The following is a 23294-nucleotide window of genomic DNA, read 5'->3' as shown; positions in this document are numbered from 1 at the left end:
ATGTTAATGACTCTAAAGACGACAGCAAAGGGATATAGTGCATTGTAAAGAAAAACAGGGGAACAGGACGAAGGCCTTGAAAATTTGGTTGAAAACGAGGCAATAGTGATTTCCGACGAAACAGTGTCATATTTCAAATTTCTGTCTCCAGATAAAATTGAATAACTCATAAATAACGAGCACCAGGCAAATGAGAATTAAAAAGGTGGCACAGTTTATTAATGTTACCACCACCACCACCACCACCACCACCACCACCGTCTTTTTGCTGGATCAGTAGAAGAGAAGACCTTACGTCCAGCTAAAATAAATGATCATTATTATTATTATTATTATTATTATTATTATTATTATTATTATTATTATCAGTAGTAGTAGTAGTAGTAGTAGTAGTAGTAGTAGTAGTAGTAGTAGTAGTAGTATACTATTTTTATTATTTTATTATTATTATATTATTATTAATATTATTATTATTATTGGTACCTATAAATGTGGTTTGAGGTGTAATCGATCGGCTTTTGATAGGATTCTTTGTTTTATTTCACAGAGCACGAAAATTAGAAAGTAAAATTGAACAATTTAACAAGAAAATTTATTTTTTAAATAACACAATAAGTTTAAATGAAATAATACTTTATGCTATTTATGATGTTATTCAGTATCCATCTTGTCGAACTTATTACATCAGTAATGAAAGTATTTAATGAAGCTTAGTAAATAATATGTGATTGCAATAAAATAACAGAGATTTTGTCATGCGTCTCAAATTTATTCAAAAGCAGAGGCAGGGGCAGAGAAGGCCTGGCGGTCATATATCTACCAGGTTAAATAATTAAACACTAACGGTCTTACTAATAAAGACTCTATATGCAGACGTTTAACTGTCTGATACAATGAGCAGCGCCACCGGCGTGGCTCAGTCGGTTAACGCGCTTGCCTGCCGGTCTGAAGTTGCGTTCGGGCGCGGATTCGATCCCCGCTTGGGCCGATTACCTGGTTGGGTTTTTTCCGATCTTTTCCCCAAACGTAATGTGAATACAAGGTAGTCTATGGCGAATCCTCGGCCTCATCTCGCCAAATATCATCTCGACATCACCAATCTCATCGACGCTAAATAACCTAGTAGTTGATACAGCGTCGTTAAATAACCGACTAAAATAAAAAAAAACAATGAGTAGCTCGTTTATAAGTCGTGTGTAAATTCCTTACTAATATTCACTACATACGTCGTGTATAACAGTATAGCTGTTACACAGCTACGTCATTACTTCATTACGAAAGTAATAGAACATCTGAGGTTCTCTATTGAATCCGGTAGAGCGCTCTAGTGTGCCGTGTTAAGTATCGATAGTACAACTAGCTCTGATCGATTACCACACTATATTTTAGTCAAAGAGTACAAGCTACAGCAATATTATTCCTATTATTCTGTGTTCTTTGGTTTGTTCTTCTGTGGTTACAAGGCAACCATCATCATTAAATGACTGTCGACACGAACAGCTGTTAGAGGGGCGGCCAATTTTTCTCTATATACAACGCTTAATCAAGGGGTTTTCGTGTATATAACTACTGAAAAGGAATTCCCATTGTATACTTACAGCATGTTTATACACCCATCGCTTATGCAAGGGTTATTAGTAACGTTTTCTGTCTCAATTCTGCATACGCCTAGTTTAGAAACTACACACGGTTTATTAGTAAGACCGTAATACTAATACAAAAACACTAATACTAATACAATCTATAACTTATCTGTCACATTATTTAATAAAAATAAACCAAATCTACACGTTCTCTTCCCTTAACATTTTTACCATAATGTAGGCTATATTAAGAGATGCTTAATAACAGACAATGATTCACGTTAGAGATATTTATGGTAAGGTGGATATACATTCTATTATTCCACATTCAACGATCTTATCAAGAAATATCGAGGATGGAGAAAGCAAAACACGTGCTGAAATTATTCCAAAATTAAAAGAATCAATGGAAAAATTGTCATTTCTCTATAAAATTAATATTTTTTAATCTTATCTAGAATTTACACCTTGGTTTCTTTCATATATTTAAAAAATGAGACAATTACTCATTGTATCCATTGTGGAGACTGAAAAAAAAATTGAGATTTTTCAAGTAAGGCATATAGTCCGAAACCAGTATCAACACCCGTGTTCTAAAATGAAAATAATTTTGAAATTTTTTCTTTCAATAGACCCATTTGGTATGGGAGCCAGTGGTACTAATATTAAGGAAGAGCCTCTAAGCTTTATAATATAATACTGCTTGAATACATATATAGTTACTTACATCTTCGAGTAAGTTTGTTTCTCCTTTTGATCGATGTAATTTAACCTAGAAAAGGAAAAAAAAACTATTAAAATTAATGTTAAAAACATAGTACTGCGTCGGTAATTACCAGCAGTACTTATTGATTTATCACTAATGCTAATAAGAACAAACCAAGGAAACAATGTAGGCTACTGCCATGTTCGTCTGACAAACTGTCAAGAAATCCTTACATCTACGCATATAACATATACATCCAGGATGAATACTAAATGCCGTCTTCGAAGACTAGGTCGTAATAGGCCACATCAAAGCATTCATAAATAAGATAGGAAGGTCTTTTCCACTCCGATCTCACAACTAACACTCTGTATGCATTTGTGGATTCGCCCATACGTGCTACATGACCTGCCCATCTCACACGACTAGATTTAATGTTGCTATTTAAGTCAGGTGAAAATACAATGCGTGCAGTTCTGCGTTGTAACTTCCTGTATTCTCCTGCAACTTCATCCCTCTTAGCCTCAAATATTTTCCTAAACCCTTATTCCCAAACACCCTTAATCTCTGTTTCTCTCTCTAAGCGAGAGTCCAAGTCTGACAATCATACAGAACAGCTGGTAACATAACTGGTTTATAAATACGATGTAAGAGTAATGGAAAGGAGAAAAATTCTCTCCGGCGCCGGGATTTGAACCCAGGTTTTCAGCTCTACGTGCTGATGCTTTATCCAATAAACCACACCGGATACCACACCGACGTCGGAGAGAATCGTCTCAGATTAAGCTCCAACTCTTGGGTTCCTTCTAGTGGCCGCCCTCTGCACTACGTCATAAAGTCTATGAACGTAGGACCGAAGTCCACACATGTGTTGAGGTGCACTCGTTATGAGTGACTAGTTGGCCGGGATCCGACGGAATAAGCGCCGTCTTAAATCACGAAGTGATTTACGCATATCATATATATTATTTTAATGTACCGAAGTGCATATGATATTTCCATGCAGATATTCTGCGTCATCATTCGATGTAAAAGTAATGGAACGGAGAAAAGTTCACCTCAACACATGTGTGGACTTCGGTCCTACGTTCATAGACTCTATGACGTAGTGCAGAGGACGGCTACTAGAGGAAACCCAAAAGTTGGCGCTTAATCTGACGCGGTGGTATCCGGTGTGGCTTAGTGGATCAAGCATCAGCACGTAGAGCTGAAAACCCGGGTTCAAATCCCGACGCCGGAGAGAATTTTTCTCCTTTCCATTAATCTTACATCGCATGATGACGCAGAATATCTGCATGGAAATATCATATGTACTTCGGTACATTAAAATAATACATATGGTTTATAAATGCTAACTTTCAGATTTTTTAGACTCAGACGAGATGACAAAAGCTGCTGAACCGAATAATAACAAACATTTCCTATAATTTATTCTGTGTTTTATTTCCTCTCGAGTGTCATTTAAATTTGTTATTTTCTCTAAGATATTTGAAATTTTCCACCTTTTTCGGAGAATAAATCTCCAAGTTTTATATTTCCATTTCGTGCAATATTCTGGTCACGATACGTATTCATTCCCCTTGTCTTTTCGGGATTTACTTCCACACCTATCGCTTTACTTGCTTCAAGTAAAATTTCCGTGTTTTTCGTAATATTTTGTGGATTTTCTCTTAACATATTCACGTCATTCGAATGGACAAGAAGCTGATGTTACCCGTTCAATTCCAAATCCTGTATGTTATTCTGAACTTTCCTCTTGGAATATTCTAGAGCGAAGGAATATAACGCTTCTATTGCACTCAGATGAGTTCTAACCTGCTTTCTTGCTTGGCTCAAATCGATTTGTTTAGATAGAACTTAATCATCCTCTATCACAAGCTCCAGTTGATTGCTGCTGGGTTTTGAGCAAGTAATCTCAACTAGTTTTATTGATCACTGATATGACTCTGCTTAAAGCTGTGTATTTGGCCTTTGTGGAGGTAATTTTTCGAAGTATTACGAAATCCACGTATTCGTTATTTATACCGTATGTGAAGTAGTAGTTCGTTACAATTTATGACATCGATAGAAATAACCCCATACAACTAAAAATTATTCATGCAGTTTTTTTTATAAGGCAAATATATGTCTTAAAATTGCACCTCTTGTTGTAATGATTACGGCATTAAATGTATCCTTTTTCAAATATATCTCCAAAGAGGTTTGCCCTTGAAATCATTACTCATCATCAATATCATCAACAGTATGGCTTTGGCCTTTGGCTCTTCCGGCTTCAAGTATTGTGCTTACATGAAATATTATAGTAATATGGCCTATTATAATTGTACTGAGTTTTTATAAAATGTTAAAATTTACAGTTCAAAAGACTGAAATATTATTCAATATTAATTAAATTGATCTCTCCATGGTTTACATGGACGTCCTTGGTCTCTTCTGCCCTTCTGCCGCAGGTGAATTCTAAATGATTCTCCCAAACTATACGCATATTCCACGTCAATTCATGTATATATGAAAAATTTACTTACCCCCTGATCACTGGACGTGGACGCTCGCTGGTCAGCGTATTCTGTCGCTTTCTGATGTCGCAAATTGGGGGATTGCTGCAAAACGAAGTGAAGAATATCAGGCATTGTACAAAAACATGAAAAACGTCTTCAGGCCAAACAATTTTCCTGACCGAAATATAAGTACTCATTGTGGTAAAGTGGAATGTAGACTTCAGCGTTCTCAAAAAATATCTAATGACCAGAAAAAAGGTTTTATTGGGAAAGTGCTGGTGCATTCAATTAATGCCATAGTGTTTTCTCGTCAAAACATCTTACGAACAAGATGATATATGCCAATAGTAAACAAAAAGAAACCTCAGTCTCAGCAACGAAACGTGTCATGCAAATTGAAGCAAACACATCACAGAAAATGAAATCATCAAATAGCAAGAAGTCTCACATCATGACTCTCATAGACATTGATCAAATACATAAAACATACTGCATAAAGACTTTCAAGCCATCCTAGCATTATAAACAGATTGTTACTACGTCGAAAGTTGTGCGTAATTGCCTTTATGTGGCACGCGTGCCGATAAAAGCAATGTCGTATTTGCTATAATGTAATACCGGAACGCTTGCTATCTTCGTTTTCCATTCTACGCGCAAAGTAACAGGAAATGAAATGCAGGACAGAAAGTAACGTATCATTTATTTTCAATCTTTAACACTTTTGTATAAATTTTGTAATATCACATAACACAGTTGTGTGGGTTCAACAATTTTTTAATAGCTTATTTTACGACATTTTATCAACATCTCAGGTTATTTAGCGTCTAAATGAAAAGATGATAATGCCGGTAAAATGAGTGCGGAGTCTCGCACCCAAAGTTACCCAGCATTTGCTCATATTCGGTTGAGGGAAAACACCGGAAAATAAACTCAACGAAGTAACTTGCCTCGACCGGAAGTCGAAACCGGGCCACCTGATTTCGCGGCCAGACACGCTAACCGTTACTCCGCGGTTGTGGACGAGAATCTACATTAACAAAATAAAGGAACATTTGTGATGTAACCTTCAAGGTCGTCCATTACTCTTTGCTGCATGTAAAAGCGAGGTGTAACTAATCGATAACAATATATTATTTCAATTTGTCAGCTATGGATCCCGAATAGAATATCTTTCATAAATTTTTCCCACAATTTATAATGCTAAAATGCCATAAAGTGTTGTATCAACTCGTAGATAATCTTATTATGAAATTCATGAAAATTGTAGCACTCATTATCGTTCGTGCGACAAACATTCATCATGCCATAAACATCAAGATTACCCACTTGTTGCATAAATAACTATTATATTTTATTGTTCAATATAAGAATCTTCAAATTGAGTAACGTAAAGTGTTTGTTATTGTTATTTATATTTTTCAATTACAATTTGCTTAAAATTTATAACTCAGACTATCTCTAAATATTTCGTTTCAAATAAAATTGAAAAAAAAAGGAAAATCATTCCGCTATAATTATATTGCAGTAACCAATACAAACTACAAATGATATTAATAACCCTAAACACGACAGCAAAGGCATATATTGTATTGTAAAGAAAAACATTGGAACTGGACGAAGGGCTTGAAAATTTGGTTGAAAGCGATGCAAAAGTGATTTCCGACGAAAAAGTATCATATTTCAAATTTCTGTCTCCAAATAAAATTGAATAATTCATAAATAACGAGCACCAGCCAAAGAGAATTAAAAAGGAGGCACAGATTTATTACAGTTATTATTTTATTATTATTATTATTATTATTATTATTATTTTATAATGTATTATTATTATTACTATTACTATTTTACTTTTTGTTCGTTGAATGGAAGAGAAGGCCTACGGCATTAACAATGCCAGCTAAAATAAATCATTATGATTATTATTATTATTATTATTATTATTATTATTATTATTATTACTATTACTATTACTATTACTATTACTATTATTATTATTATTATTATTATTATTATTATTATTATTATTATTATTTATTGTTGGTATTGGGCACTATAAATGTGTTTAAGCGTAATCGAACGGCTATTAATCAGATTCTTTTTTTTATTTCACAGTGCGCGAAAATTGGAAAGTAATATTGAACAATTAAACAAGAAAATTTAATTTTTAAATAACAGAATTCTTTAAATGAAGTAATACCTTTTGTTATTTATTATGTTATTCAACATCCATCTTGTCGCACTTGTTACATTAGTAATGAAGATATTTAATGAATCTTTGTAAATATGTGATTGTATATAAATAACAGAGATTTTGTGATGTGTGTCAAATTTATTCCAAAGCAGACAATCTATATCAGTCACATCGTTTAATAAAAATAAACCAAATATACATGTTCTCTTCCCTTAAAATTTTTACCATAACGTAGGCCAGTCTTGCGATGGTGACTAATAATTTCGAGCTAGAACTCTTTTATGCCAGCTGCGCGCGCGCGGAGCTCTTTTACCTGTAAACACTGCTAAAGGATGTACAGATCTTAAAATGCAGCGCATCATGACGGAACGGAAGCGCTTAAAGCTTTCAAGGAATATTTATGCTTCGAACATGGTGATGAAGTCCAGTGTTTGTTGTGTAAAAAAAATATCATTTGCAAAAAAAAGCAACATAAAACGGCATTATGAGACGCAACATGAAAAAAATAGCTTTATTCAGGAGAAGAGAGAAATAAATTGATGTCGTAATTATCATCGAAGATAAATTAATTTACATTAAGATCAATAGTTTGTATCTAGATTCCTTTTATTTCTTTATTTTAAATGTATTGTTGATGTTTTATTTGTTGCTCGTTTCTGGATATTTACTTTTATTGGACTACGTGTATCTTTAATTTAGAAATAATATTTTATCTTTGATTGCACCTTAACTTATATTATTACTAAGCTCAAAAAGCTAATTCACTTTTATTCCAATAACTATTTTCAAGATTTTGAGCAAATATGAACTAAACTTTTTGAAAACTTTGATGCAAGAAACTTTTTTAGTAACGTCAATATAAAATATACTTAAAAATATAATTTCAAAACTATTAGACCTAATTGTATCAAATTTTGTACCGATGATATTATTATAGATCTGTTGATATAGTTTAAATTTCACAAATTTAGGCTGAAATTGTGGAAGTTTTCAAAGTCATACATATCCATACATATCCCCTTAAATTATTGACCCCAAAAATTACGATGTCTCTCAATATCTTAATTTAATCAATTTGTTTTTTCGTGTTACGTGCATCTCACAAATCACTCTAAGAAAACTCATTACGTAATTACGACTGGAGAGTGAGGACTACATTTTCATAATCACACAATCGATATACTCTATTTCAATCAATATTGCCATTAATATTTTTTCAATGAATACTCAAAAATACTTAGAGATCACACACGTCGAGCAGGCAGACCCTATTAGTTTCTCCTAACCAATGAAGTGAAGTATTTGCATAATAAATAAATGCTTTTAACAAGAAAATGGTTTACATACAATTAACTTTTCCTATTTCTCTTTTTGTTCCTAAAAAACCTTTCCCTTTGCGATTGGTTTATATATACACATGTATATTAAATAACTGAATAATATGCCCTATTACATAGTTGAAATTTAGTAGCCCAAGTTATTGTAATAATTGCTGGCTTTATTCGCTGCATGTGCATGTACATGCCGGATGTCTACTTTACGATGTTATATAGTGGCTGCGCTATGCGCTCGTGATCAAGGTCGTGCTCTTCTATGGTCATTGGGAGCTAATATCGTCTCACCCCTGATATAGGCTATATTAAGAGATGCTTAATCACAGACAATGGTTGACGTTAGAGATATTTATGGTAAGGTGGATGTACATTCTATTATTCCAAATTCAGCGATCTTATCATGAAATATCGAGGATGGAGAAAGCAAAATACGTGCTGAAATTATTCCAAAATTAAAAGAATCAATGGAATAATTGTCATTTTTTTATGAAATCAATGTTTTTTATCTTATCTAGAATTTCCACCTTGGTTCCTTTAATAAATTAAAAAAGAGACAATTGCTCGTTTTATCCATTGTGGAGATTAAACAAAATTAATATTTTTAAGTTAAGGCATATAGTTCGAAACCAGTATCAACACCTGTTCTCTAAAATGAAATCAATTCTTGAATTTTTTTTTTTCAATATACAGTTTGACATGGGAGCCAGTGATACTAATATTAAGGAAGAGCTTTATAATATACTACTACTTGTATACACATATAGTTATTTACATTTTCCAAAAGATTAATGTCACCGAATTCACGATGGATGAGACTCTAGAAAAGGAAAAGAAACTATTAAAAATCATGTTAAAAACATAGTACTGCGTCGGTAATTGTCAGCAGTACCTTCTGATTTATTACTAATGCTAATAAGAACAAACCAAGGAAACAATGTACGCTACTGCCATGTTCGTCAGACAAACTGTGACTAAATCCTTAGATCTACGCATATAACATATACATGCAGTGTAAGTACTAAATGCCGTCTTCGAAGACCAGGTCGTAATAGGCCACATCAATGCATGCATAAATAAGATAGGAACAAATACTCTATTTTGCAATGTTCCCCAATTGTCTACAGGACCAAATATTATTTCTGTGTGAAACGCTTTTGTATTGAAGATTTCAGTTCAGACTGTGACTCCGATTTGTCCATATCAAACATCCCGCACTTCCAAATTACACTCTCTTACTCCAAGCATGACCCACACAGGTTTGATAGAAATTAATCCAACGCCGATTTTTTTGTTTTATTGGGTTATTTTACGACGCTGTATCAACATCTAGGTTATTTAGCGTCTGAATTATATGAAGGTGGTAATGCCGGTGAAATGAGTCATGGGTCCTGCACCGAAAGTTACCCAGCATTTGCTCGTATTGGGTTGAGAGAAAACCCCGGATAAAACCTCAACCAAGTAACTTGCCCCGACCGAGATTCGAACCCGGGCCACACGGTTTCTCACCCAGACGCGCTGACCGTTACTCTACAGGTGTGGACTCCAACGCTGAACAACGGGTGAATCGCGCACCACATTTTGAAAACCGGCGTCTGCAAGACGTATGCAATGTAAACATGACATGCTTACCTTACTTCAAAATGAGAAACAGCTACGTATCGTAATGTCAATTTAAACTGTGACATTGCACAGAGAACTCGCTGTGCAGTACTTGAAAACAAATCAACTACAGTTATTTTCTTCGCAGTTCTTGCGCTTAAACGAAGAATTCCGATTCTTTCAGGGACAGATAGATACATGTCGCACACATCACATTGTTGTCGTATTTTTGACATTTAATTCCAAATACTACGCGCTTTGGGTCAAAAGTAACTAATACTCCATTTGACTTCTCGGTATTGCCTCCAATATCTCCATAACTATTCATCATAACATGACGGTTCTTATCTCGAATTTCATCGCCACCGATCGTTTGGTGTGCCTTAGGAAGTGATCCGTCGTTTGTCGGTACATCAAAGAAAGTTGTTATTCGTTGTGGACGGAATTTGCCACTAGTTTGTAGTTCGTAGCGGAACGCAGCGCTTAGTTTCACCAACAGGATGTCGAAACTGGAGTGGACGGAAGAAGAGTGTTATAAATCTTATTAATGCATATAAGCAGCAGGAAACTTTATGGAATCCCTAGTATCCTCTTACCACACACTAAAGTAAGAAAACATGTTTGGAAAGCTATTGGAAAGATGTTTAGCAGCAAGTTAGACGAGTCAAACACTTGCTCCATTTGAAAATTATTTTTGTTTATTTATTTCCAGTGGATACATATTTGTTGTTTATTGTAAGGAAAAGAAAATTGAGTCCCTAGTCCCTACTGACATCATTCCGGAGGGAAAGACAGAAGTTCATAAAAAGATCTGGAATGGGGAGTTATGAAGTGTACGAGTCAACTTGGTTCGCGTATAAACATATGTCGTTGCTTTTGGACAAATTCACGCCCAGAAAAAACAAAGTTCCAACCTTGTGCACACAAAATAATTCATTGGAACTGAAAAATGCCTTTTCGTAAGCATGATGTGAATTCGACAAACACAGAGAAATCTTTCTTTTTAATATTTTAAGATAATTATTGTCAGTGAGGTATCCGTATATTGAAACTTTCCCCTGTATTGCAGTCGTAACTTAATAAAATCTTCCAGTTCCTCAATTATAGCTGTATATATTTCTGGAACAATCCTGGTATCAACTGTTTCGACACTTTCAATTAAGACATTAAACTTGTATACGAATCTCCTGTAGCGAGATTTCGAAGTGTTAATGCTAGCCTTTCCTGAATAGATATTGCTTCTCGCCAGCTTGGAAATTGTTGACCCTATTTTGCACAGTAATATTTCGAAGTCAGTTTCTGAAATGCGACAGAAGTTGTGAAACTGTCCCGATTCCATTCGACGTAAATCATGAAGCAAGTCAGTGCCTCTATACTGATTGCGACTTTCGTAGAGTGGCGTCTGACACCATCGCCTTTTGTTTTTTAACTTTCTCTTTGTTAAACTGCCTATAATAATAACGGCTGCACTTGCTATAATTATATTTTCGTCTACCATTATTGCGGATAATCAGCGAACGTGAATGTTTTCTGACCATTTGCGAATGATTTGTACGTTGCTCCAAACAGCGAACGAACAACGAAGTGTCGCTTCATCATTCGTTCGTTGTTCGTTCGCTAAGTGAGTACCCACCTTAACACGCTCCTGTCTTCGAAGACGACGTTTAGTAATCAGCCTGTATACATACAGAGTGTCCCAATTAACGTTTCACCTCCAATAGCAAGATAAATATTTCAAATATGCACAAACCGACAATTACAAGTTAAATAAAGTTACATCGAAGGACACATCTGATACATGAAAAGGGTTTTTGTACCTGATATAATTTTCAAGATATTAGAGTCATCTTTGTTTTTTTAAATGGGACCAACTATGTTTTGTATTACAAATGATGCGTTAGCTCTGTCTAATAACAACTGGCTATTTTATTGGCTTTTTGAATGTCATAGGTAAGAATACACATTACCAATGTCTGACCAAGATTCGAATACGAGGAGGATAATTCTGGTTAGATTTGTGCGTCAATTAAACCACAATCACAATGTAGGTCCTGTATATTTTAATACTAGTATGTGTTGCACATGGTGAAGTGAGACATAATAGTAGTGTACAATAAAAAATAAATAATTATTCACAAAAACAAAACACAAAATCTCCGGTGTGCAATCAGATTTCTCGCCGATGCCTAATCTTTATATTTTCCAGTACAGAACTGAAGAAATAAGGGTTGTATTGGGTAGTATACAGAATTATAGGTGTGTTCGATCTTCAATTAAATCAACATGATAAGGGTGCGACACACGTTATTTATCTTTGCTCTTACCGGTGACATTCAAACAGTCTGTAAATTAATCAGTTGTTATTAGATAGAGCTAATGGAACAACTGCAATACAAAAGTTAATTCGTTTCCTTTTAAAAATGACATTTATTTCTCATACATTGAATATTATTTCTTTTACAAAAAATATATTAAGGGAAGCTGTTGTCCCTAGGCTGGGGACGCCTCGTTTATTTTCAAACTTATGTGGTGTAATTTTTGTTTTAGCAGTTGATCACTTTAATTTCATCATTCAGCTGTTCTGTGAATGATTTAGTTTTTGTTGAAGCAATGTGTTTTTTAATCTAAAACGTAAGTAATTTTCAAACTAATGAATTATTTTAATTCATTCTTTAGTTACATGATTAAAAACTTAGATTTTTATTTTTAAAACCTGGTATTTTCGCTACGTATCCATGTGGTTATTGGTTTATTTTCGGTACCTGAGACTTGAAAACTTGCTGAGATATATTCTACTAATTTCTGATGTACTTAGCGACGGTGTACCTGGGGAGAACTGTTTTCAGAAGGACTCGTTATATTTTAAATAATTTCGTAAATAAGTTACTCTTATGAGTAATCAAGAACAGTATTTAGTAATGGCTTTTGTGGGGTTTCAGCTTCGGAGGATTTGCCACGAAGCAAATGAAAATTCAAGAGGCAAACCCCGGCAAAACTAAATTATGTTCTTTCCAGAAAAATAAAACTCATAATCATAAAAACGAAAGGCACTTGTTCTAATAGATACGCCAGAGAAAACCGAGATAGAAGAAAGAAAAAAGATAGTTGTGTGAAAAGAGAAATATGACGGATAAAGTTCAGAAATGGAAGAAGTTGAAACCAATGCCATTTTAAGTGTAAATGACACTGAGTTGATTGCTCGAGCGAATTTAGAACAATCAAGAGAAGAAAATTTTGTTCTCATTTTTGTGGAAGGAAAGAGAGCCTAATTGTAATTTTTTGTTTGCAGAATTTGTAAAATGATTTGTGAAACAGAATTCGAAGTTCAGTATCTAAAGAAGACGAAATGGAAATATAAAAAATAAAGAAATTAAGCCTTCGAAGAGGTGGATCAATTCAAACATCTTGGAGCAACAGTAACAAATACAAATGATACTCGGGAGGAAATTAAATGCAGAATAACTATGGGCATTGTCTGTTAATGTTCGTTTGAGAAGCTTTTGTCATCAAGTCTGCTGTCAAAAAATCTGAAAGTAAGAATTTATAAAACAGTTCTATTACCGTCGTGTTCTAATGGTTGTGAAACTTAGAATCTCACTTTGACAGAACAGAGATTAAGGGTTTTTGAGAATAAGGTTCCTAGGAAAAACATTTGGGCTAAGATGAAGTTACAGGAGAATGAAAAAGTTACACAACGCAGAACGCACGTAATAATTCACATCACTTAATTAGGAACATTAATTCCAGACGTCTGAGAATGGCAGGACATGTAGCAAGTATGGGCGAATCGAGAAATGTATATACAGTGTTAGTGTGGAGGCCGGAGGACGAAAGACCTTTGGGCAGGCCGAGAGGTAGGTGACAGGATAATATTAAAATGAATTTGAGGTATGTGATGATAGGGACTGGATTAATCTTGCTCAGGATAGGGACCGATGGTGGGCTTACGTATGGAGGCAATGAATCTCCAGATTGCTTAAAAGCCATAAGTAAGTAAGGAAGTAAGTATCAAAAGAAGTTTATTAAATTTGATAATTTATTTTTTTTTTTACATGATGAGCAATCAGATATTTTTGACCTTCCTTCAGAGGATATTGTGATCAAACTTCCCCCTTGATAGATAAACGAAGACATACGAGTATAGCAGACATTCCAACATTCGGGGGGGGGCAGAATGTAATATCTTACCATTGTTTTTAATTGGAGAATTAAGAGAAAGACTACCAGTAGCTAAGCGAGTAGAGCATCAAGTTAATATTAGTAAATTCATTATTCTGAAATTAAAGGATGAGTTAACTAAGCAAAATTATCAGGTCGAAATTTCGAATAGTTTTGCCACTTTAGGAAGTTCCGACGAAGTTGAGGAAGAGTTTGATTTTAATAGCGTTGGGAAAATATCAGAGATAATATCATAATTACAGCTGAGCAGAGCATAAGTTATTATGAAACGAAGAATAAGAAACCGTGGTTTGTTGAAGATTGTTACATGGTAGTAGAAAGAAGGAAACGGCCAAAATTGAAATTCTTACTGGATCCAGTTGAGGAAAATAGAGTTAATTATTTCAATGAAAGACGGAAAGTAAGTCGTCCAATTGGGAATAAAAAGAGAGGTTACTTGAAGAAGAAACTGATTGAGATAAAAACAAATAGCAAGAATAAAAACATTCGAGAATTATATAAGACTATAAAGAAATTTAAAAACGAATATCAGGCAAGGGTAAACATGATCAAGGATGAGAATGGTGACTTGCTTTTATACTCTCTTTCAATCCTGAAGAGATGGAAAAACTATTTTGGGCAAGTACTAAATGTACATACGCCAAACAGAAATGATTGGAACGAAATTAAAATATAAATTTGAGCCATTTATACCGGAACCCACACATTCTGAGGTCGAAATTGTGATATATATTATAAAAAAGTACAAGTCTCCAGGTATCGATCAAATTCCTGCATCATTAGTACAAGAGGGTGGAAGCGCTTTATCTAGCGAAATTTATAAACTTGTACTTGCTATTTGGGAAACGTAAATTGTACCAAAACAATGGGAGGAGTCCATAATTGTACCTATTTTTAAGAAGGGCACAAGACTAACCGTGGTAACGTTCGAGGAATATAATTTTTATTAACGTCGTGCAATATTTTGTCCAATGTTCTTTTGAGAAGATTAACTCCGTACGTAGATGAAATAATTGGGGATAATCAGTTCGGTTTGAGGCGTAATAGAACATTTTTTTTATTCAACAGATATTGGAGAAAAATGGGAGTATAAGTGTACAGTACATCAGTTATTCACAGATTTCAAAAGGGCGTATGACTCGGTTAAGAGAGACGATTTATACTGTGTGAACAGTATAGAGCAGAACACGTTTCACGGCAGGCCGGCTTTGCGCACAGAGGTGAGGGACTCAAGGTCATGCGAGTTGTAAAACCTGTTCTGCTCTATACTGTCCACCCAGTACAATATTCTTACTTAATTTGATATTCACAAGAAACTAGTTCGATTAATTAAAATATATCTCGCTGAAAATTACAGCCGAGTCCGTATAGGCCAGTTTCTATCTCATGCTTTTCCAATTCACTGCGGGCTAAAGCAAGGAGATGCACTATCACCTTTACTTTTTAATTTCGCTCTAGAATATGCCATTGGAAAAGTTCAGGACAACAGATAGGGTTTGAAATTGAACGGGTTACATCAGTTTCTTTCCTATGCGAATGCCGCGAATATGTTAGGAGAAAATCCACAAACGATTAGCGAAAACACGAAAATTTTACTTGAGCCAAGTAAAGCGATAGGTTTGGAAGTAAATCCCGAAAAGACAAAGTATATGATTATGTCTCGTGACCAGAATATTGTACGAAATGAGAATATAAATTTTCGACATTTATCCCTCGAAGACGTGGAAAAATTCAAATATCTTGGAGCAACAGTAACAAATATAAATTATACTCGGGAGGAAATTAAACGCGGAATCAATATGGAAAATGCCTATTAATATTCGGTTAAGAAGCTTTTGTTATCCAGTCTGCTGTCAAAAAGTCTGAAAGTTAAAATTTATGAAACAATTATATTACCAGCTGTTCTGTATGGTTGTGAAACTTGGACTCTCACTTTGAGAGAGAAACAGAGATTAAGGGTGTTTGAGAATAAGGTTCGTAGGAAATCATTTGAGGCCAAGAGGGATGGAGTTACAGGAGAATGGATAAAGTTACAAAACGCAAAACTGCACGCTTTGTATTCTTCGCCTGACTTAAGTAGGAACATTAAAGCCAGACGTTTGAAATGGGCAGGCATGTAGCACAAATGGGCGAATCCAGTAATGAATGTAGACTGTTAGTTGGGAGATGGGAGGGATAAAGACCTTCGGGGAAGCGGAAACGTAGATAGGAGGATAATATTAAAATGAATTTGAGGGTGGTGGGATACGATGGTAGAGAGTGGATTAATATTGTACAGGATAGGAACGGTTGGAGGGCTTATGTGAGGGCGGCAATGATCTGCGGGTTCCTTAATAGTAATATTATTATTATTATCATTATCATCATTATTATTATTATTATTATTATTATTATTATTATTATTATTATTATTACTAAGGTCTCTGTGTACTTAACTTCGTTGTAGAAAAAAGACTGGACATTATATTTGCCCTGAAACAGTAATATTTTAGATTAATAATCTATACCTAATTATTATAATCTGTAGCAAGCTTTCATGAATATTCCAACATAAATGCAAGGATAAATATGTTCTTTGGGTACCTTCCTTTAAATAATATTAAATCACTACGAAATAATTTAATTCAAACATTCATCCTTTGACAGTTTAGTCTAAAAGCAGAACTCCATTTTTTCTTATTGATTATTTTTTGTACGAGTATCTGATAGTCAATTTGCACATTTGATGGAGTTCAATAATTCATTCGTTAATTCTGTATGGTATTGAATTGATTAAAACTGTTTAAAATAAGTATATTATCTTTTAATATAATTGCAATGAATTGTTATTTAATAATTTTTTCTATAACAAAGGAACATAACGCACTCACATGACTTCTCGTCAGCTTTCTTGTCTGGCATACACCGATTTGTTTAGATGAAACTTCCTCATCCTTTATCACAAGCTTCAACTGATTGCAGTAGCAGGGTTTTGACCATGTAATCTTAAACTAGTTATATTGATCACTTGTAATTGGTATGGCTTAGCTTAAAACTGTACATTTGGCATTTGTGGGTTTATTTTATTCGAAGTATTATGAAATCCACGATCTTGTTATTTATCCCATATGTGAAGTAGTAGTTCGTTACAGTTTATGAAATGGATAGAAAGAACCCCATACAACTAAAAAATATTCATGCACTTTTTTATAAAGCAAATATGTTTATCGCAAAATTATACCTCTTGTTATAATGATCATAGCTTCAAATTTATATTTTTAAAATATATCTCCAAAGTAGTTATCTCTTGAAATATTTAGTAAAATATTAATAAGTGAATAAGTTGTGTACACTTTACTTATTTACAGTGTCCAATTCGACACCAGCACTAAGAAAAGAAAACTATATTGGTTATGAAATATGGAAATCTCTTAGACAAAAATAGACGCAGGTGAATTCTAAACACCCGTCCCTACCTGTAAGCAACTTCCATTTTAATTCATATATACGAGAAAATTACTCACCCAGTGACTATCACGTGACTTAAGGGTCTCATAACTGCTTATTTGTTCTCGTGTAGCTCCATTCTCAGAGTAACTTGATCCCTGCAAAACGAAGTGATTTGAAGAATATCAGGCATTGTACAAAAACATGAAATCGTCTTTAGGCCAAACAATTTTCCAGAACGAAATATAAGTACACATTGTGATAGGGTGGAATGTAGACTTCAGTGTTCTCAAAAATGTCTGATGACCAGAAAAAGTTTTATTGGAAAAGTGCTGGTGCCTCCAATTAATGCCATAGTGTTTTCTCGTCAAAACATCTTACGAACAAGAATATATATGTCTAATAGTAAAAGAAAAGAAACGTCAGTACCAGCAACGAAAATGCCTTGCAAATTGAAGCAAACACATCATAGAAAATTAAATTATCAAATCGTAAGAAATGTCACATTATGACTCTCATAGACATTAATCAGATACATAAAACATACTGTATAAATACTTTTATGCCATCTTAGCATTGTAAACAGATTGTTACTACGTCGAAAATCGTGCGTAATTGGCTTATTATGGCACGCGTGCCGATAAAAGCAATGACGTATTTGCAATGACGTAATACCGGAACTCTTGCTGTCTTGGTTTCTCTTCTACGCGCGGCCTAACAAGAAATGGAATGCAGGACAGAAGGTAACGTATCATTTATTTTCAATCTTTAACAATTTTTGTATCACTTTTGTAATATCACATAAAACAGTTCTGTGGTGCAGAGAAACTATATTAACAAAATAAAGGAACAGTTGTTACATAACCTGCAAGGTCAGCCATTACTCTTTACTCAATGTCAATGCCAGGCGCAAGTCATCGATCAGAATGTATTATGAATATAATTTGTCAGTTATTGATCCTGAATTGAATTTCTTTCATTATTTCTTTCCTACAATGTATAATGCTAAGATGCCATAAATTGTTGTATTAACTTGTGGATAATCTTATTATGACACTCATGAAAATTGTAGCACTCGTTATCGATCATGCGACAAACATTCATCATGCAATAAACATCAGTTATCCACTTGTTGCATAAATAACTATTATACTTCATTGTTTAATATAAAGATCTCCAAATTGAGTAACGTAAAAGAGTTTTGATATTATTATTAATATTTTTAATTACATCACTACGTACTTCTATTCAAATAAAATCGAAGAATTAGGAAATATATTTCTCTATACATAGCTCTAACCAACACAAATTACAAATGATATTAATAATCCTAAAAATGACAGCAAATGAATAGATTGTAAAGAAAAGACAGTGGAACAGGACGAAGGGTTTGAAAATTCGGATGTAAACGAGGGAAAAGTGATTTCTGACGAAACAGGTATTTTGTTCTCCTGAAAAATTATGTTTTATGAGTTACACTACTTATCTATATCATGTGCATTATACTGGCTCATTCGAAATCAGTTACTTAATAGGTCTTATACAGTTTTGTAGCGCATTTCCAATCTTATAGTCCTGTTGCTCTAATTTCCTGCAGTCAATCACGTTGCAGGTCGGCTACATTTAAACGTGTGCGTCTTATGATTCGCTGATGAAGACGTTATGCATATCCTAAGGCTCGATAAATACTTAATATAATCGCCCACCATTTTAGCTCTTTCGTTGGCGTTCGCAGAAACCACAGGAGGTCGTCATTTGCCGTTCAATTATTTGCTCAATTACAGTGCGTTTGATTTATTATCATAGGAGCTACGACATGATAATGTTTAACGGTACGGCAAATAGATTCCTCGTCTAGTAGCTCGGCAATGAAAGAACAAAAATAGCGAACGATACTACCTACCTAGACTTTATAGAGCCTTCATTTCTTAAGACGTAAGCAAAGAGGAGGAGTCACGCAGGGAATAACAGCTTCGTGTCTATAGCTATGCATAAGAAGTATTCTCCCTTTCTACACATATACTCACTATTGTCATCTATTATTCACAACTTCCTTATAACGTAGGCCTATATTCAAGTATTCGTTCAGTATATATAATGTTTCGGAATATGTATGATGAGACTTTGTGTTAAATTTTAACATACCTTGTTAACATATCCCACACAGTACAACATTAGCAACTTTCGACATAATTAACCTATACACAAACATGCCCATAAAAGATACACCACAGATACTAGAACAAATGCTCAAAAACAACACACCACAAGAACAAATGCAAGAAATCATCCACACCACAGACATCATCACAAAACAAAACTACTTCACATACAATAACATATATTACACACAAACCGAAGGCCTACCCATGGGATCACCCATTTCCAGCATACTAGCAGAAATATTCTTACACCACGTAGAACAGACATACATACAAAACAAAGGCAATAACAAACACGGAGACAACATATATGGCACAGATACGTAGATGACATAGGCCTACTAATAATACTATACAAAGGAAACAAAAGACAGATCCAAAACCTACATCAACACATAAACAAAATACACCCAAAACTACACTACACATTAGAAATTGAAAACAACAAACCCATAAATTTTCAAGTCATTACAATAACAAAAGTAGACAACAAACACACATTCAAAGTATATAGAAAACCCACAACAACAACAACACACATACATACACAACACATCCAACCACCCCACACAACACAAGCTGCATTCCGAACAATGGTACACAGACTAATCAACATACCAATGAACCAACAGGATTACAAAGAAGAACTAAACACAATCAAATACATAGCACAAGAAAACGGATACAACCCCAACATAATAGAGAACATAATACGTAAGACAAAACAAAACCTCAAAAAACAGAAGAATACAACACAAACACAAGAACACAAAAAAAATACATCATACTAACACACGAACACAAAATCGTACATAAAATTGCAACCTCATTCAAGAAATTAAATTACAACATCGCATACGGAACAAATAACACTCTACAAAAACATCTCAACACCAAACAAATACAACCACAAAGGCGTATACAAACTCAAATGCAACACCTGCAACAACTTCTACATAGGACAGACAGGCAGATCATTTCAAACACGTTACAAAGAACACATCACAGCCATAACAAAATTACAAAACACCTCCACATATGCAGAACACAACACAAATTCCAACCACACCTACAGAGACATCAACACAGACATGGAAATACTGCACATCTAATCAAAAAGAAAGAAACTCAACACACTAGAACAATATGAAATATACAGACACACGAAAACACACCCCAACGATATTCTCAACACACAACTCAATTTCAAAATACATACACTCTTTGACTCTACACTACGAACGCACACTCACAGGAAACAACAGGCGCCAACACCAACAACGACCAGTTCTGAAGATAACCCAAAATAGGTCGAAACATGTTCACAAGGTATGTTACAATTTAACACAAGAAAGTCTCATCATACATACTCCGAAGTGATACAGTGTTAAAAGTTGTGTAATCAAAATGTGTGTGTGTGTGTGTGTGTGTGTATATATATATATATATATATATATATATGTATATAATGTATTGGATAGGTATACTATATTGTAAATGAAGGTGGCAGTTTCGAGCCGAAAACATTTATCTCTTAATATGTGCAAATATAATTTTTAAAGAACTCGGAGGTTCATTGCCGCCCTCACATAAGCTCGCTATCGGTCCCTAGCCTGAGCAAGGTTAAACCAGTCTCTACAATCATATCCCACCTCCCTCAAATTTATTTTAATATTATCCTCCCATCTATGTCTCGGTCTCCCCAAAGGTCTCTTCCACTCCGGCCTCTCTCTTAACACACTACATGCATTTATGGATTCGCCCATACGAGCTACATGCCCTGCCCGTGCTTAACTTCATAGCAGAAAAAACCGCGGAAAACGATATTAGTCATGAAGCCTAAATATTTCAAATTATGATGATGATGATGATGATGATGATGATGATGATGATGATGATGATGATGATGATGATGGTGATAGTGATGGTGATGATGATGATGATGACGACGACGACGAAAATATGGATTAAAGACCACCGATGAGATATCGTATAAAGTTGGAACATTGACTGAATTAAAGAATTATCAAAGTATTGTAAAACACGATGTGAATATTGTGCGCGCACATATAAAATTATTTACTGAAGGTCTATGGGTCGTTTGCAATATGAATGATGAGAAGTGTTCTCTTTCTTGTAGCATTTATTTTTATATCTAAAGACAGTAAGTCCTAGAGAAACTTGATTAATTACGAAGCTACTTGCCTATTTCATCAAACAAAATTCAATTACCGATAATGAAGGAAGGTATGTAGTTCGAAACTGGTATTAATATCTCTGTCCTGAAATTAAATTTAATTTTGAAAATAAATAAACAAATAAACACGTATCATAAGAAATACACTGCACACAATATACTACACTGTTGAATAATTTTAAAGGAAAAACTTTTCCGGAGCCGGGTATCGATCCCGGGACCATTCGCTTAGCGCGCGAACGCTCTACCGACTGAGCTACCCCAGGAACTATACACGACACCGTCACAATTTTTCCTTTTACATCCACACAACTCAAATGAGCTGACAAGATGCCAGAACTCAACTATGAGTGCACACAAAATACTGTGTGACTTAATTTGTGGCACTCACAGTTGAGTTCTGGCGTCTTGTCAGCTCATTTGAGTTCTGTGGATATAAAAGGAAAAATTGTGACGGTGTCGTGTATAGTTCCTGGGGTAGCTCAGTCGGTAGCGCGTTATTCAAACCTGCTTTACAGGGAGCTCCTACCTGAAAGCCAGATTTGTATATTACTACACTGTTACTTATGTACATCCATGAGTTACTTACATTTGGTTCTTTCCTGAAGTAGATTCTACCGTCTGGATTGGCTTCCTGTAACAAGAAAATAAACCAGAAAAATTATAACAAAATATGTATTGGTCAGACAAAAGAAATTTCAGAACCAGGTAGAGTGAACATGTAGATTTTCATAACAATCGAAAAAAATAATTTGCAACCCGTTTAATCTTAGAGGGCCGCGAACTGACTAACTTTAATAACACACTTAAAATTTTGAAAGTAATAGCTAGGGCTAGGATTTTGATGACGTATAAATCATGAAAAAATGACCTAAAACAATGCATTTATGACCTAAAAATCTTTCAAAAATGCCCTTAAAATACCCTAAAAATTGTTCTTACATAATTGGCTTAGTAGGAAAAGAGGTTTTGTACTACTTAATATTTAAACTAGTAATTAAAATTAAATTCTAATGGCCGGGTTGTCGAAGTATTGTTAGAAGACTTAACGACTGTTAAACCTTCAACAGTTTGTTAAATACAGTTTTTCCATTTGTTCAACACCAGTTTGGCTTAACAGATTCTTAACCGTCTGTTAACTTTAAATGTAGGATTTCAGGCCGTTAACTCATTTAACAAACAGTTAAACATGGCGGATAACACCACAGCTGTTCAGACAAAAGTTGTGAAAGTAACATGTTATGTTTCTCTTTGAGGAATGTTTAGAGTAAGGGACGGTTTCACCAAGCTTCAGTAAATCAGTCCAAATGAAACATTAACTAGTACTGAACATTGAATTATTTACACGGTCCGTAGACTTCAAGCCTAGCATCTATATGTGCCTCGTCGCGCTGATTACGTCATGGTACCCAGATGGAG

The 23294-nt window shown here is 34.5% G+C and overlaps 1 non-coding gene across 1 annotated transcript; it reads right to left on the bottom strand.

Annotated features, from left to right (window-relative positions):
* Positions 1–22068: 22068 nt before the first annotated feature.
* On the bottom strand, positions 22069–22142 carry TRNAS-GCU (transfer RNA serine (anticodon GCU)). The gene has a single exon. It is a non-coding gene; the product is annotated as a tRNA-Ser (tRNA).
* Positions 22143–23294: the final 1152 nt, after the last annotated feature.

Source organism: Periplaneta americana, chromosome 9 (assembly GCF_040183065.1).
Source record: "Periplaneta americana isolate PAMFEO1 chromosome 9, P.americana_PAMFEO1_priV1, whole genome shotgun sequence".
NCBI lineage: Eukaryota > Metazoa > Arthropoda > Insecta > Blattodea > Blattidae > Periplaneta > Periplaneta americana.
The sequence above is the reverse complement of the archived record's forward strand: the minus strand, read 5'-3'. Positions and strand labels throughout refer to the sequence as shown.